This window comes from Anopheles cruzii, chromosome X, assembly GCF_943734635.1.
Source record: "Anopheles cruzii chromosome X, idAnoCruzAS_RS32_06, whole genome shotgun sequence".
NCBI classification, from domain to species: domain Eukaryota; kingdom Metazoa; phylum Arthropoda; class Insecta; order Diptera; family Culicidae; genus Anopheles; species Anopheles cruzii.
The window spans coordinates 8,712,556-8,727,304 of record NC_069143.1 but is presented as its reverse complement, the minus strand read 5'-3'; positions in this window follow the sequence as shown (position 1 = coordinate 8,727,304).

Below are 14,749 nucleotides of genomic sequence, written 5' to 3'. Positions count from 1 at the left end.
GACGAGTGTTGCGATTGAGTGCCAGTGCACGAGGACATCCAGGGTTTGTGTAGAAAATCCAGAACTGGTGTTGGCTGGTTACGCGCAATAGGTTCACAATCGATCTCTTAACGGCGTGGCGATCAAAATATCCGTTCCGTTCCGTTCCGTTCATCTCTCAGGTTTTCCGTTCTTACCACGTTCGAGTGCACGTGGACTAATTCAGTGTAGTGAGGGATCGAAGGTGCAGTGAGCTGTTGAACTGCTTTGCTTCAGGACTCGAACTCGGTGGAATCGAATCTGTTCCAGACTAAAGCGGTAACGGTGTACCTCCGGAACTGCGCAGACTAGTCGGGCCGGTGTTGATGGGGCAGGAGAAATGTACGTGAACCGTTTTCGTTGTTGTTTCGTCGGGCGGCTCATTACCGGTAGAAAGTAAGAGCAAATATGCGGACGTACTGCTACTTGCACCTTCACTTTTCGGTGCCCCACGGTCGACGCACTCATCCACGACGACGGCGGCGGCGTGGCTATTGTTGAACGGAAGTAGGGTGCATTGGACTGCAAGACACACATCGCCCAGGTGGAAAAATGCACTCACTCACGGTGCAACGCCGTGCTTGAAGCAGGTTGCTGAAGTGTCGTTGGGCGGAATTAGGGTGCGTTGTGAGCGAAAGCGACGGGGCCTACCTCGTATATCGCAGACCACACAGGGGGGGGAGTGCACGGTGTTTGTTCAGCCAAAGCAGTGATGGCCGATGGGGCTGAGCAGCAGCAACCGTAAGGACCAACTTCCCGCGCCCGGGAAGGTGTTTGATTTGTTTCCATCCTCGCGTGAATGATGATGACGATGATGGTTCCGACAATTACCGTTCTACATGAGTTTGAGCTGTTCGACAACACGACTGGAACCTGTCCACACGGAATACATCGGTGTAAGTGTAGAGAACGTTTAACTGTATTTCACTGAATATTTTTCGATGCTTGATGCTTTTATTCGAAAGGTTCATTCATTACATTTATTTATGGCGACTTTCTTCTGCTTTCAAACCTAAGAAAAAATCGGGCGCGGAAAGAGTTTGTCATCAAATGATGACGTCATAACAGCTGTGGAAGCGTATTTTGAAGGCGTTCCCGTTTTTCACTTCAGGGATGGAATTTATAAATTGGAGTCTCGTTGGAACAAGTGTATTGATGTTCAGAGGGGCCATAATAAAGTGAGTTTCGAACCTTAGAACGCGTGTCCTACTTATCGACCCGCAAAACTTAATGAACACCCTAGTATGAGGATTGAACGATGGTAGTAACGAAAATAACCCACCTCAATTGTGCTTAGAATTCCACGAGCTTTCAAACGAACCTAGGACACCCAGGTGGATTTGGATCGACTAGCTTGTACTGTCACAACATCTGTATCAGAGTTGCTCACTGATCTTCTCGAGCTAAAAGAGCGTGCTAATTGTGTGATCAGCGATGCACACCTCGGATTGCCAGTGTTTGTTTACGTCTGAGACAAGCAACACCCAATCACATGACCGTACTGGGTGGTTGGTTGGACTGAAATGGAAGGACTCGGCTATGGAACCTGCACTACCGGCGGGCTGGAGCTGTTACCTGAAGCGTTTCGGTGCTTACCAATTCTCTAGACAGAGAGAAAAAGAGAGAGAAAGTAGTGAAAACAGAAAAGGACGCCAATAACAGCGCCGGTGGTGTCAGTAATAGGAGTTTATTAAAATTTGACGTCCCTCTAATCTCCTGCTGCCTGAGGGGTAAAGCCAACCAGAATTTATTGCTTGTGATACAGTGCCTAGGTGTTACATTCGCTATCTAATTTAATTAAAGCACGACTTGTGTACTTGTTTTCTTGTGCCTGCCGTGCCTTTCTCGGATGGGACCCAACGGCTGGCAGTGGTGGTGTGTTGGTTAGGGCTCATATTGGCTTCCTGTATCGGCCCGGAGCTCGGAAACAGAGAGTGCGAACGCCGTAAAGTATCTCCAGCCATCTTTGCCGTGGTGCCGTCTGCTGCCAGCTGCTCTACGCAGTGGCCTCTCTCTCTCTCTCTATCTCTGCTCTGTCTTCGACGCACTCTGCTTGGCCAAATGTGGAATGTGTGAGAAAGAATTTGGATGTTCGCACGTTTTCGCACCGACCCAGCTCCCCAGGCCGCCGACAACTTGCCGATATGGTCGAGCTGCCAATGACACCCGATGCACTAGCGGTGGGTGGGGGCGGACATTGAGCCGGGCCCCAAATAGAGCACGGATGTCCTTGGAGGAGCTTTGTAAGCGTCAAAAGCGATGCAGAAAACGTGAAATGGAAAGTTTATGAATTGGTAAGGAAAATGGCGTGAAAAGAAGGGAATTATGAGGCAGTCGATTTGTTGGGACTAACGAATATCCCTTGGTATGTTTTTCACGCATAAATGATGTGATCTGTATCAGCATTTCGATTTTTACAGACGGCTACCCATTGGAAAGTCATGACTAGAACGTAAATCAGAGTTGGTGTCGTGCAGATTGCATAACTTGGGGCGTTAAAATACCTTGAAATATCGAAAAAGTGATAATTTAGTATTCCTAAACGCGTGTATTACAGATAAAATGTAGCATTTGATCACACCACGTGCAAAGCCGAAACCACAAAAAGCTGAAACAAATGCGTAGCGTCTTCCTGAACCCACAACATAAAAAACGCTTCGAAACGCTTCGAACGCTTTGAACGCATCGGTTCTCGGTAGAAATAGCTCCCGCTTCGTAGTGGAGCTGCTGAGGTTGAGATGACTCATGACGCATGTTGTTGCGGTCTCCTGTCTCCTGGGAGCCACCCTCCGCGGGGCCTACAGCCCGAGGTCCAAGCTCGGAGGTATCGCTCCCCGAGTAGGCAGACGCTACCGAGAGCAAGCCCGCCAAACAGTAAGACGAACGGGAGCAACAGATGGTCGAGCCGCAGTGCCGTCCGGCCCTCACCCTGGTCCAGCCGGTGAGCGGCCTGCTGGCGCAGATAGCGCACCTTGAGGGCGTGGTTCATGGCTAGGACGTGGGCCGCATCGGCTTGCCACTTGGCGTACAGGCCGTGCTGCAGGAAGCGCAGCAGATGCCCGTTGGCCACCCGGTACAGGGGCGACCCGCGCGGGTACAGGTACGCGAGGGTGTAGCTGCGCGGACACTCGCGCAACCGGTGCACCTGGGACGTGCCGTCCGCGATCAGGTGCTTGGTCAGTAGCCGGCCAAAGTCCTGGTTGCGGATCAGGCCGGCCGTGCGTCCCTCCACGACCGCCCCGCCGACGGGCTGCGGGTCGAGCTGGATCACGAGGCGCGCCTTCAGGTTGCCGAGCGTGTTCCGTCCCGGGCGCTCCGTGCCGAACACGTCCACGATGAGGGCTGGCGCGGTGACCGTGATCGAAAGGCCGCTCGCGTCCAGCTCGGCCAGCGTGTCCAGGTTGCGCATCGAGCGGGGCGTCGTGTAGACCTGGACCAGCGAACCCTGCCAAAGAGAACCCAAGCGTTTAGTGTCCTGTTGGGGGGGGAAGAGTGGCGCTGCGATCCCACCTGAAACGCACCGGTCAGCGTGAGGCCCCAGATGAGCCCGCAGGCGATGTACATCTTTTGGAGGCCCGTCGTAGACTCCAGCCGGGTGACGGGTGCGTTCAGCATTGCGCTCACGATCTGACCTACCAGGACCGTGCGGCTTGCTGAGGGTGGCGCCTTGCACGGGGAGGGGACGTGTCTGCTGAGGGCGATGTACACCACGGTCACGATTACCACCGTGCCACAGACACCGATCCAGAGCGTGGGAGAAAAGCAGCGGAATATTAGCAGCCAGTTGGGCAGCTAGCTCGTGGTTGTGGGGAGAAAGAGTGAGGGAGAGAGAGAGAGAGAAAGAGAGGAATGAAAAGACCGCTTCTTCTGTTAATCCCCACGCTACTCACCATGCCGGCCGCCTGCACAAACACGCACAGGCTGTCCTGGTAGACGGCGGCGGTGAACAGGAGGTCGCGCGTCTCGTAGTCCTTCAGGAAGTACACGTTCATGGACAGCCAGGTCCGGTGCGCCAGCAGACCACCGAGCACCCCGGTGAAGGTGCCGTTCGCCGTGCGGAACCCGAAGTTGCCGGCATCGTAGCGGACGCGCGTGGTGAAGTTCATCCGGTGAGCCAGTTCACGCAACGCGTCCACATCGGCCCCGAACAGGGTGTCCTGATAGGGGAGCGTGGACTGTGGCGACCGGAAAGTCCGCGGCATCATCTCGATATCACTCCGCCGGTAGGCCATCGCCGCGTCGAACCCAAGGATATCGACGGGCATCCGGTTCAGGTTCAGGTGTTGGTCCACCGCTTCACGCTCCTGCAGCAATCGGAAGGCACCCCACTGGGACCCCGTGCGGGAAGGTGCGAATGGGTCGAACAGCGCTACCGGAGGTGTCTCACCCACCGAAGGACACCCGGGCCAGGCGACGGCTAGGCGTATCACCTGCCCCGTACGCCACAAGCCGCTGAGTAGGTCGCGCACGGACTGCAGCTCGGTCTCGTTCGGGCACTCGTCCGGGTCGGGGTCACCAACGCCGCCGCCGAGTAGCACCAGCTTCGACGCCAGCGGGAAATCCAGTCCCACCTGCTGCACCATGCCACGCTGCTGCGAGGCCAGTCCCGAGATCAGTAGCACCAGTGACACGTCCTCACCGCCACCGTACGGGCTCAACGCTCGGCCCAGAGCAGCTGCGGCCGTACTGCTGCCTGCCGCCGCAACCCGTAGCACCACCCGTGGTCTGCCCGATCCGGTGAACGAATCCAGCGCCAGCGCCAACAGGTCGTCCTCCGCGGGTGACGGATCCGGGTCACCGTCCGTGCACTGCAGATACGCAACCGGGACAATCGGTGGCACCTCCGGGCGGATGAAGCGCGGCTCGAGTGCTGCCATGCGCTTTCGCTCTGACAGATGGTCTGGAGCATCGTGTATCAAGTTCACTCCCAGCGTCGCTGTCACCGACTGAACGAACAGGGCACCGAGCAGCACCGGCACCCAGTGCGAAAACAATGGCCGATCGTCACCAGCACCAAGCAGCAGTTGCCGTGTCATCGCGGGCACCGAACCCTTTCGACTCGACCTGCGGGCGACCCGGTTCCGAGTACTCGGTACGCTCCCGAAAGCCCGAAAGCATCTGGTGCCGCTCCGTGTAGATTATTCATTCCCAGCACCGCCACGAGACAAGTGGCGCGGCGCGGTGCGGCGTTTGTTGACTCCCCCCTGCCCCGGTCGGTCTTAATTGTGTTTTGCTAACGCTCCATCACCTGGCTTGTCGAAGGCGTCGCTTTCATCGAACGTCACACCGAATCGAACTCTGCCAGGCTGTTCAATAAATTCGGCGGTTCGCAATAAGAAAAACACAATTTGAGTAGGTGTTCATTCGGTTTTACAATCGATGGCATTACTCATAAAATGCCACAAATTTGTTGTTGTCTGAAAAATGTGTTTGATAACTACTGTCAATTATGCATCTAACGCAGTTCAGGTTTTTGTGTGTTAAAGTGTAAACAACTCCTTTTGTAGGCACTTGGAATTGTCGAGTTTTGTTCGTTATTAAGTGTTTTTGTTTAAGGGGATTGCTTTAATATGAAGAAAACTGCTACCGAAAGTCATCATACTTTAATGGATGTTAATGATGAACTTGCTCTTACTGACAGAACGTGTTGGATGTGGTTTGCGCGGTTTAAAAGTGGTGATTTTGGCTTGCAAGACCAAGAGCGACCTGAACAGTAAAAAATGGCTGATGATGAAGAATTGGCAGTATTGCTCGATCGAAATGCATGTTAGATGCAGAAAAAACTTGCAGAAATGAAAATGAAATCGCCTTAGTGCCGTGGGAATGATTAGAAACATGTCTTGTGGGTTGCACATGAATTGAAAAAAAAAACATTGAAAGAAGGAAAACCATTTGCGAAGTTCTGCTTGAACGGCAGAAAAGATAGGGGATCTTGTACCGAATCGTCACTGGTGACGAAAAGGGAAGTTATTACGAGAGTCCTAGATGCAAAAAGACCTGGATACAGCCTAGTGAACCAGGTCCATCGCAACCAAAGCGAAATATTCACTGCGCAAAGATTATGCTGTACATATGGGGTGGGATATGAAAGGTGTGGTGTACTTTGAGCTTCTAAAATCTAATGAAACTATTGATCCCATCAACAACAATTAATGCATTTAAAGCAAGAAGCTTTGGCCATAAAACGACCAGAATAGGATAAAACACATGATGAGCTGATTTTTCCAAATGACAACGCCACATCGCCAAACCGATCAAAACCTATCTCGAAAATGTCGGATGGGAACTGTTACCAGCACATCGGTTCACTTCTTATTAAAGTATTGAAAAATAGGTCTCTGATTGGATCGAACGATGGACAATAGTTTCATTAAAGTAGGCATACATTTTGTTGTTGACATTAGGTCACAAATGTCCATAAAAAACCCGAACTTATTATCTTATTATCGTAGCAAAATAAATTTAGGCTATTCTAGCAGCGCCCTCTGTTAGTGAATCGCAACCCTTATTGAACAACCCAGCGTATCATGCGGGCACTTGAAAGAGAAGTAAAGCAAGACAGTGACACAGTGGGAGCGGGAGGGTGGTAAGGTGCAAAGCACTCAAAGGAACATGGTGGTGGTGGTGGTGGTGGCCAAGCTTTCGATACCTGGCCGCCGGCCTGGCGGCGACATCATCCCTGGCGACCGAGGCAAGATTGATGATGCCTGTGACCTGCCATTCCTGTCAACAGTGTCGCGCGCCAGACGCGCGATGATGTTGTTCTTGTCCCTCCGCCCACCCCTCCGGTACCACACTCCCACCGGTTCCACACCTCCACCGGTCAGGGGTCAGAGAAACTGGCCTGCCCGAAAGCTTTGCGGGGGTGTTGTACCACTACTACGCTCACAACGTTCCGGGGAAGTTCGTAATAAACATCAAACATTTTAGCTGCTTTAACCAGAAAAGCCAAGAATAGCCAGAACGGCGCCGACAACCGTCGCCGGCGTTGTTTACAAATATCTGCGTAACCGCTGACATCTCGAGGTAACGCTTCGAGATAAAGTTTAAATTCATAATTCCCAGCATTTCTTTACCACTGCAGCACTCGGGTGTGAATGGGAGCGACGTTTGCGATATATGATCGTTGTGATCCTGTGTGGGTAGTGCCCACAAGAGAGAAAGAGAGACAGCGAGCGAGGGAGAGAGTGAGGTATTAGAGAGAACCCCAGAAATTGGATAAAGTCGTCAACTGACCGGTGGGATAAAGAGTAGAGTACAGTCTAGGAGAGAGAGAGAGAGAGACAGGCACAGACAGAGGAAAAGTGCCTTCGAGAGAGAAAGCGAATGAGATAGAGAGAGGGAGCGAGGGGAGGGGAGGACAATTATCACCGCTAGGCAAAGCATCAAAGCATTATGGTGTTTTTTTGCCGCTCACGTCTCTCGCGTCCCAATCAAATCGGGACCAAATCGGGAACGGGCAATACGAAAAAACAGCACAGAAACTGCACCATCATCGCCTGTCATCGTTAATCAATGTCCAATGTCGGTCGGCACGACATAAGCCCCTTTCGGTTTCGGACGTTGAAAGTTCTGGCGAAGTGGCTCACTCGGGACGATGTCGGCCAATGTCGGTCACCTTGCTGGTGCTGGATTTCACCTGCACCGGTTGGGCGGAAGTGTGCAAGGTAGAGTAGGGCCCAGAGAGAGCGTGGTGCAACGGTTGACGTGCGCGTTTGTCGATACTGGAGCGAACCGGTCGGCCACAGGAGCCGACATCAAAATTCCTTGCTACGCGGCAACATAAAAAGGGAACCAAGAAGAAGACAACAGAAATCATCGCTCGGAATCGGAACCTTTTGCAACCTTTACCCGTGGTGGCACGTGTTGGGTGCGATGGAGGCGCCCGGTGCCTTGCACATGTATTACAATGGAGGCGCCCGGTGTGATTTCGGTGCGAGTTTCTAGCCTAAAAAAGGGTGGCCGAGTTGAATAGTGGATCATTACACGGTGCCGGTGTCTAACGCATTCTAATAGAGACTTTGACCAACCCAACCCAACGGCGCTTTACAGGCGATATCGTTCGGAACACGCTGCCGCATCCTCTCAACTTCTAGCCAAATCTTAGCCAACTGTCAGACTGTTTGTCAGTAGTATGTATTTTGTGCTTTTTACTGACACCTAGCCACCACCGCCACTTCACTTTTGCAGGTGAGCAGACGAGCAGCAGCCCCGCTGTTCTTTCGGTCGTCGTCGGTGGTGCGATCGATCTACTATCAGCCAACCGAAGGCAGGACGAAGAGGAACCCTCACTGGAGCTACTGCGACACCACCAGTCACTGCGCCAGTCACTGAGCGGTGCCCTGCGCAGCGCTGCCACCTCGTCGAATGCAGCATCCGGTTCGTCGTTGCTGGTGGCCGGCCTTCGACGGCGGGTGTCGGATAACGTAAGGCTCCTCCAGTCCACCAGTCCACCCTCTACCACTAGTTCTAGTTTTGCCCTCACCGTCGCAGGCCATCATACTACGGAAGCTGGTGCGACCGTGCCACCTGTACCGTGCCTGGCTGCGCCGAACCCCGGTGAGCCCCGCGATATCGAACCCGGCAGCCACCGAAGTGAAGTTGGCTAACGGGAGCAGCAGTAGCAGCAGTAGCAGCAGCAACAGCAGCATGGGCACGAAGATGTCGTCGTGCTGTCGGCTGAAGACGCCCGGGATAACGGCGGACCGCCGGACCAAGTCAACCGGTAAGCGAACACAGCAGCACACGCGAACACCTGAGCGGGACACTGTACTCGAAAAGTGAAGTCCATCCCGGAAGGAAGAGACCAAGCCTTCACTGGCTGACTGGTCTCTCCGTTGTCACTGTTGCTTTCTGTAACGTTGTGTTTGTTGTTGGGTTCCCCTTCTTGGAGTTTGGATCAGTCAGGTTCAACATTTCAAAGTAGTCTTCATTAGCCTAACTGTGCAATTGTCTTCGTTTTTCTTTCTCGATTTCATTCGCTTATTTAGTGGTGCGTTTAAATTTTGCGAAGCAATTTGTTCCCGGCATCATGTTGGATCGTCTCAGCTCATATTCGCCAAAAACCTTACGGTGGTTGCTCCCTAGGCCGTGCTGGTGATAGCTTTATAGTGATAGTTTGATGTTGAGAAAATTTGTTTGGTAAACAAAATCGTGCATACCTCGTGGAACAATAGAGAAACTGTACTGTTCTGTTGCCAGGGTCCGATTTTTGTTGCTACAGGACCCAATCTGGTATTCGATTACAGTTTTCCACCAATGGATGACCGGCTGGTGTTGGTCTGCTTGTCAGATGCTGTCTGCCGTCTGGTGAAACATTGAAACACTTTCAGCATAAACGTCTCAACCTCCTGTTTTTTTAATCTTAGTGGAACGGAACTGGGCTGTATTTATAATTTCTTTCGTACTGGCGATGAATTTGGGCACTCAGGCGGTGTTTCGAAATTGAAAGGGGATCCGTATTTCCGATGATGATGATTATCTCGATGATTTTTTGATTGCTTGATGGCTACCCTGCGGCACTCTCGATGGTCGATTATCGCTTGGAAGCTGGAGCTGTCAGTAGCAGTCACTACCGCCCCTTTGAAGTATTTTGTATTTCTGAGGTAGCAAAACTCGTTCCGCCAGTTCAAGAATGGTACGTTGGTAGCGAACGGAGAAGAATGATGTTGATAAATGGGTCCTACCAACCAGAGGATGTTTAGGCCGAACCCTGCACTTAATTATCCGTGCCGTTCGGGGTCTCGTCCGTTTCCATCTCGGTCCAGTCTACGAGCCTACGGATGTCTGCGGTATTTTAGACCGCTCGTTATCCACGCTTCCTAGGCGCTTTTTTCACTCCTGGCTTGTCGTGGTGGAAGGTTCGTGTTGCGTGTGGATGCTCCTTTTAGCACCACCGTCCCGGTTGACCGGATATGACAGGTGGATGGACCATAATTGGCCGGAGTTCTGGACGTTCTCCAGGAGGAGGCCGTCGGCGGGTAAAGGTTCGCAAGGGGCGCTGCTACTAAGTACCTGCCTTTCTCTGTTTCTACTTGTTTCTCTATTTTCTCTCTCTCTTCCTCTCTCTCTCTCTTTCTCTCTCTTTCTTTCTCTCTCTCTCTCTCTCTCTCTTTCTTCCTTTCTTTGTGAGGCTGCAGCCCAAGAGATAATCTGCCAGACGAGAGCAGGTGGCTTGTGAGCCCACACGCAACTGTTGCAGGCTTTTTCCGGGTTTCTAGGGTGTGGTATTAGGTCGATCCGTACGTCATATCTCCCGTTGTTTTGGTGAAGTTTATTAATCAGCTTATGGGGGTTTATCAATTAAGCTTTACGTAATGTGCGAGGCACGCAGCGTGAAAAGGTGTGCTTGTTTTGTCGCGGTTACGTTTCATCTCCCAATTCTTTGAACCGCGACATATTCACCGTGACTATTGTTGACACGACTTCCTTGGCAGGGGTTGGTCTCTAGGGGACACCTCACCATACTGTTGCCCAAAAATGTCTAAAATCATTCTCGGACGAAGACCGACAGGAATAGTCTTAATTTCCTCTGCCAAAACGGGAGTGTACATTAAAAAGCGAACTGTAGGACACTTTCCCGACACCCAGAGCTGAAGCACACTAGCACACACACACACATACACACTCGCACGAAAGTACTACAAAGACACCCGGGAAGTAATGCGGCAGCAAGCTCAACGGCCTGCATATTTCTCCTGGGCTGCTCGGAGTGCTTAACTGCGTCCTAAATCCTCCTTCTTTAAATTTCCCCATTATGTGGGGTGTCTCTCTCTCTCTCTCTCTCTCTCTGTGTCACTCACTCTGAATAGGCAATTTAAACCAAGATACGGCGCAATACTTCTATCAGTACCAACAGCACCACAACAATAACAATCCGGTCGACGTGCTGTTATTGAGGGCGTCGTTGCAGGTCAGCAACGGCAGTGGCCGCTCGTCGGAGAAGGATTCGTTGGGCACTCGCTCGCCGAAGCAACCGCCGCCCCATCTGCCGCCGTGGCCTCTGCCTCCGCCGCAACCGGACCTGGCCGCCTGCGCTACGCTGCCCGCCGGCGCGGACAATCCGGCCGATCTGGCCGCCAGAGTCATCTGCGGCAGTCTGCCGATCTACCTGGAGTACGACCGGCCGGGATCACCGCCCTACGGTGAGGTCCAGCCCGGTGAGCAGGAAGCGATCGTCCAGCAGCAGAATAGTAAGTTTCCGGAGGGAGTAAGGACTCCAGCGATGGCTACCGATTCAGCTTCAAGTCTCTAGAATGTAACACCCCATTAAGGGAGCCAAATGTAGTTGAAACGCTTAAAGTGTCTATGATTTAAAAAACAACAACAGCAACTGCTGTAACCAGGACCGACAAACAAAAGTCTCGTTTTGTGTCCTCATACCTTCACAACATCAGCTGTGGCGATTCATAAATGGCACTTTGGACAAGATTCCTAGTTTTGCTGACGAAACTGACTTGAAAGTTATCGACGATTCTTCGCCGCATCGCAAACGGTGGTGCTTCATCAGCAGAGATGATGCTTTGTAACAGGTTCTGACGACTGGTCAACTAAGTGTATCAAAGACCCACAGGAGAGCAAAAGTCCGTGATTAAAAAAGCGTCTAGCTTGTGCTCGGCTCTCTTGTTCCCCCAAAGTCAATCGATAGCGCATCTTTGCTAACTAGAAAGTCTAGACAGTGAATTTGTTGGGGATCGGGGCCAGCTCTTAAAGATTCCCCAAAGAATGCTTCGGCCATCACCAATACAACTGCATACATGTGCATCGTTTCCAGTTTTGTTCTATAAAGCTGTCAGCCACGGCCATGCCGTTATGTTCGTGCTGACATTTGTTCATATTGTGGAAATCCTTCCTTGGAAATGCTTTCAATCGACTTTCGTTTAGGAGTGGTTGGACTTTCGTTGCTGTCACCATATTTGTCATTTGAAGGTTGGTCGCCCGGGTTGGTCCAGTCCAGGGTGTCCATTCGTGTCATTCTTTTCCCCCACACACGCATTCTCTTTATCACTCTCTCGTTCTCCCTCTCACACACACACACCCGCCTGTAGAGGAGCTACTCTGCAGCACCGCCGACCGGAAGCACCCGATCGTGGTCGATCATCAGCTGAGGCGGGTGCTGTACAGCAGTCCGCACATCGCCGATGCGCTCGGCTGCGACCAGGGCTACGGGAGCGAGCGATCGCCAGAGGACGAACCGCCTCCGAGTCCGACGACCGCATCCGTAACACAGCGACCGCAGCGACCTCAACCCCCTGAACTCATCATGTCCGGGATGCTGACACAGCCACCCGAACCGTCGCCCGAACCGGATGACTCCCTCGGCAACCCACTATTCGATCCGTTCACCCTTGCCTACCCGTTCATCACCGATGGTAAGTCTATTTGCCACCGGGGGAGCACTCAACCTTTCCAACCTTTGCCCTGTTCCTGCCTGTCCCGCAGATTCCATCTTTTGCGTGCAGATCGCAAAAACCGCCAACGAGGTGGGGCTATCGTTTTCGGGTGGCAAGGACTCTACCGCCCCGTACCCGGGCCTGATCCGCATCAAGCGGCTGTTCCCGCACATGCCGGCCTGGAACACCGGGGCGCTGCAACCGGGCGACATCGTGCTCGCGGTCAACGAAACCCCGCTCACTGGGCTCACAAACTACGTATGTGCCTTCGTCTATTAACCGTCATCTCAGCAGCGCACTGTATCTCTATCCCTCTCTTTCGAACTGTATTCTAGCAAGCCCTGAAGGTGCTGCGCAAGGCGGACCGGATCATCACGCTGATAGTTTGCCGGCCGCTGGACGACGAGTACCGGAAGCTATCGCCGCCGATAGAGCAGCCGAGGCCGCCCCTGAGAGCGGGCCTTGGCTGCCCACCATCGCCGCTCATCACGATCAACGATGGGTCCGAGCAGCAGCAGCAGCAGCAGCAGCAGCAGCAGCAGGAGCAGAGCCTCCAGGAGAAGCCAGCGTACTGCGGGTTCGGTAGCGTGTGCGCGGCCACTCCGTATCACCCGGGGATGCTCCAACCGCTGCCCGATCCGGGCCAAATCAGCTGCAGTGGGGTATGAATGGACCGGTTACGGAGATGGTCGACATTAGGTGGCATTGACCCCGTTTTGGTATCTGCAGGAGTTCGAGATCGTGCTGACGAAGCAGCAGGGCTCGCTGGGGTTCACCATGCACAAGGAGGACGACTCGGTACTGGGGCACTGCGTCCGGGCGCTCGTCCGCGAACCGGCCCTCAGCGACGGCCGGATCCGACCCGGTGACAAGATCGTCGCCGTGAACGGTGTCCTGCTGGCGGGCATGACGCACGAGGAGGCGGTCCTGTTTACGCGCCAGACCGGCGATACCGTACGGCTGCGGCTGTACCGCGACCAGTCGCCCAGCCCGACCGCGTCGCCGACCAGCGAATCCGCGCTGCTACGGCTCGGTGGCCGTGCTGCCAAGACCGCTGCCAAGGGCCGGCCGGGGGGAACGCCCGGACAACGGTTGCGCCCGGAAGCACTCAATCTGCTGGCGAATCTGGCCGCGTATCGTAAGCAGCAGCGCGATGGTGGGAACGGCGGCGGAACATCGCTCGACCGGCGGCTGAACCGGAAGGTCTACGTCCACTGTCCGTCCGGTCAGTGTCGGCACAACTGTGTCCCAGCGACACTGCAGCAGCAGCAGCACCATTCCAGTGACGTCACCAGGTCGCCGGTGAGCGGCCTGAACGGTACGGACGGATCCTGTGGTACTGCTGCTGGTAATGGTGGTGACGGTGGTGATGGTGACGGTGACGGTGGTGGGGTCGACACTTTCTACGCGGACGAGGAGCTCGAGGCCGCCGTGCGGGCCGACGCCTGTGGTGGGCTGCAGCTCCAGCTGGACGACGCTGGCTCCAGCTCGAGCCGCCTCGGCAGGCAGGTTCGGCCAGTGCCAGTGGCCCCGGCTTCCGGCCCGGACTCCCCGGTGAGTCTGCCGTGCGAAACGTTCCTGGTGGCGTGCACGACCGACCAGGATCTGCGCCAGGCGGAGGACTGCGACGGCCGGCAGACGCGGGAGGCCATCTACGTACAGCACTTCGCGCACAAGGCCCTGTACGCGTCGGTCACCGTGCCGACCCGTGCCGGGGCGGCCGAGATGGTGGAGGCAGTCGAGAGAGGAGGTAACGGTGTAGACTCGTACCAAGGGCCCAGTAGAATAGTACCCTTTGCCAAACAACATAAAAAACGCTTCAAACGCCAAACAAATCCTCGTCTTGGTGTCCATTATGCCGTCCATTATGATTCGCTCAGCCGGGGTGCTCTGAAAAGAAGCGCCTTTTTCTTATCCGCCGCGAGCAGAGACAATGTTAATCGCTTTTGTGTGTTGTTTGTGTTTTTTTTTGGTCGGGGGCAAACCAACAAAGGGAGCAACTGAAACTTCAATTACTCTATGGTTTGCATTGGTGAATGAGGAAACGTTACGGGTGTTGATGGTCTGTAAACATTCCAACAATTTCCACACCACAGAGATATGGTCTGAAATGATTCAATAGCAAGACACAGTAGGCAGAAACTCCAGAGCATCGGTAGTAGCGAAGCATACCCTAGAACTGGCCTTACTTTCTTTCCGCATGTTGGATGATTGGACGATTCGGGCGTATGACCGCATACCGCAAGATTCTTTCGTAAAGAACTCGCACTTTTCGAGCTGGATATGGGATTGGGTATGTCAGGAATGGTCATACTAGGCTGTTCAATAAGTTGTCAGCC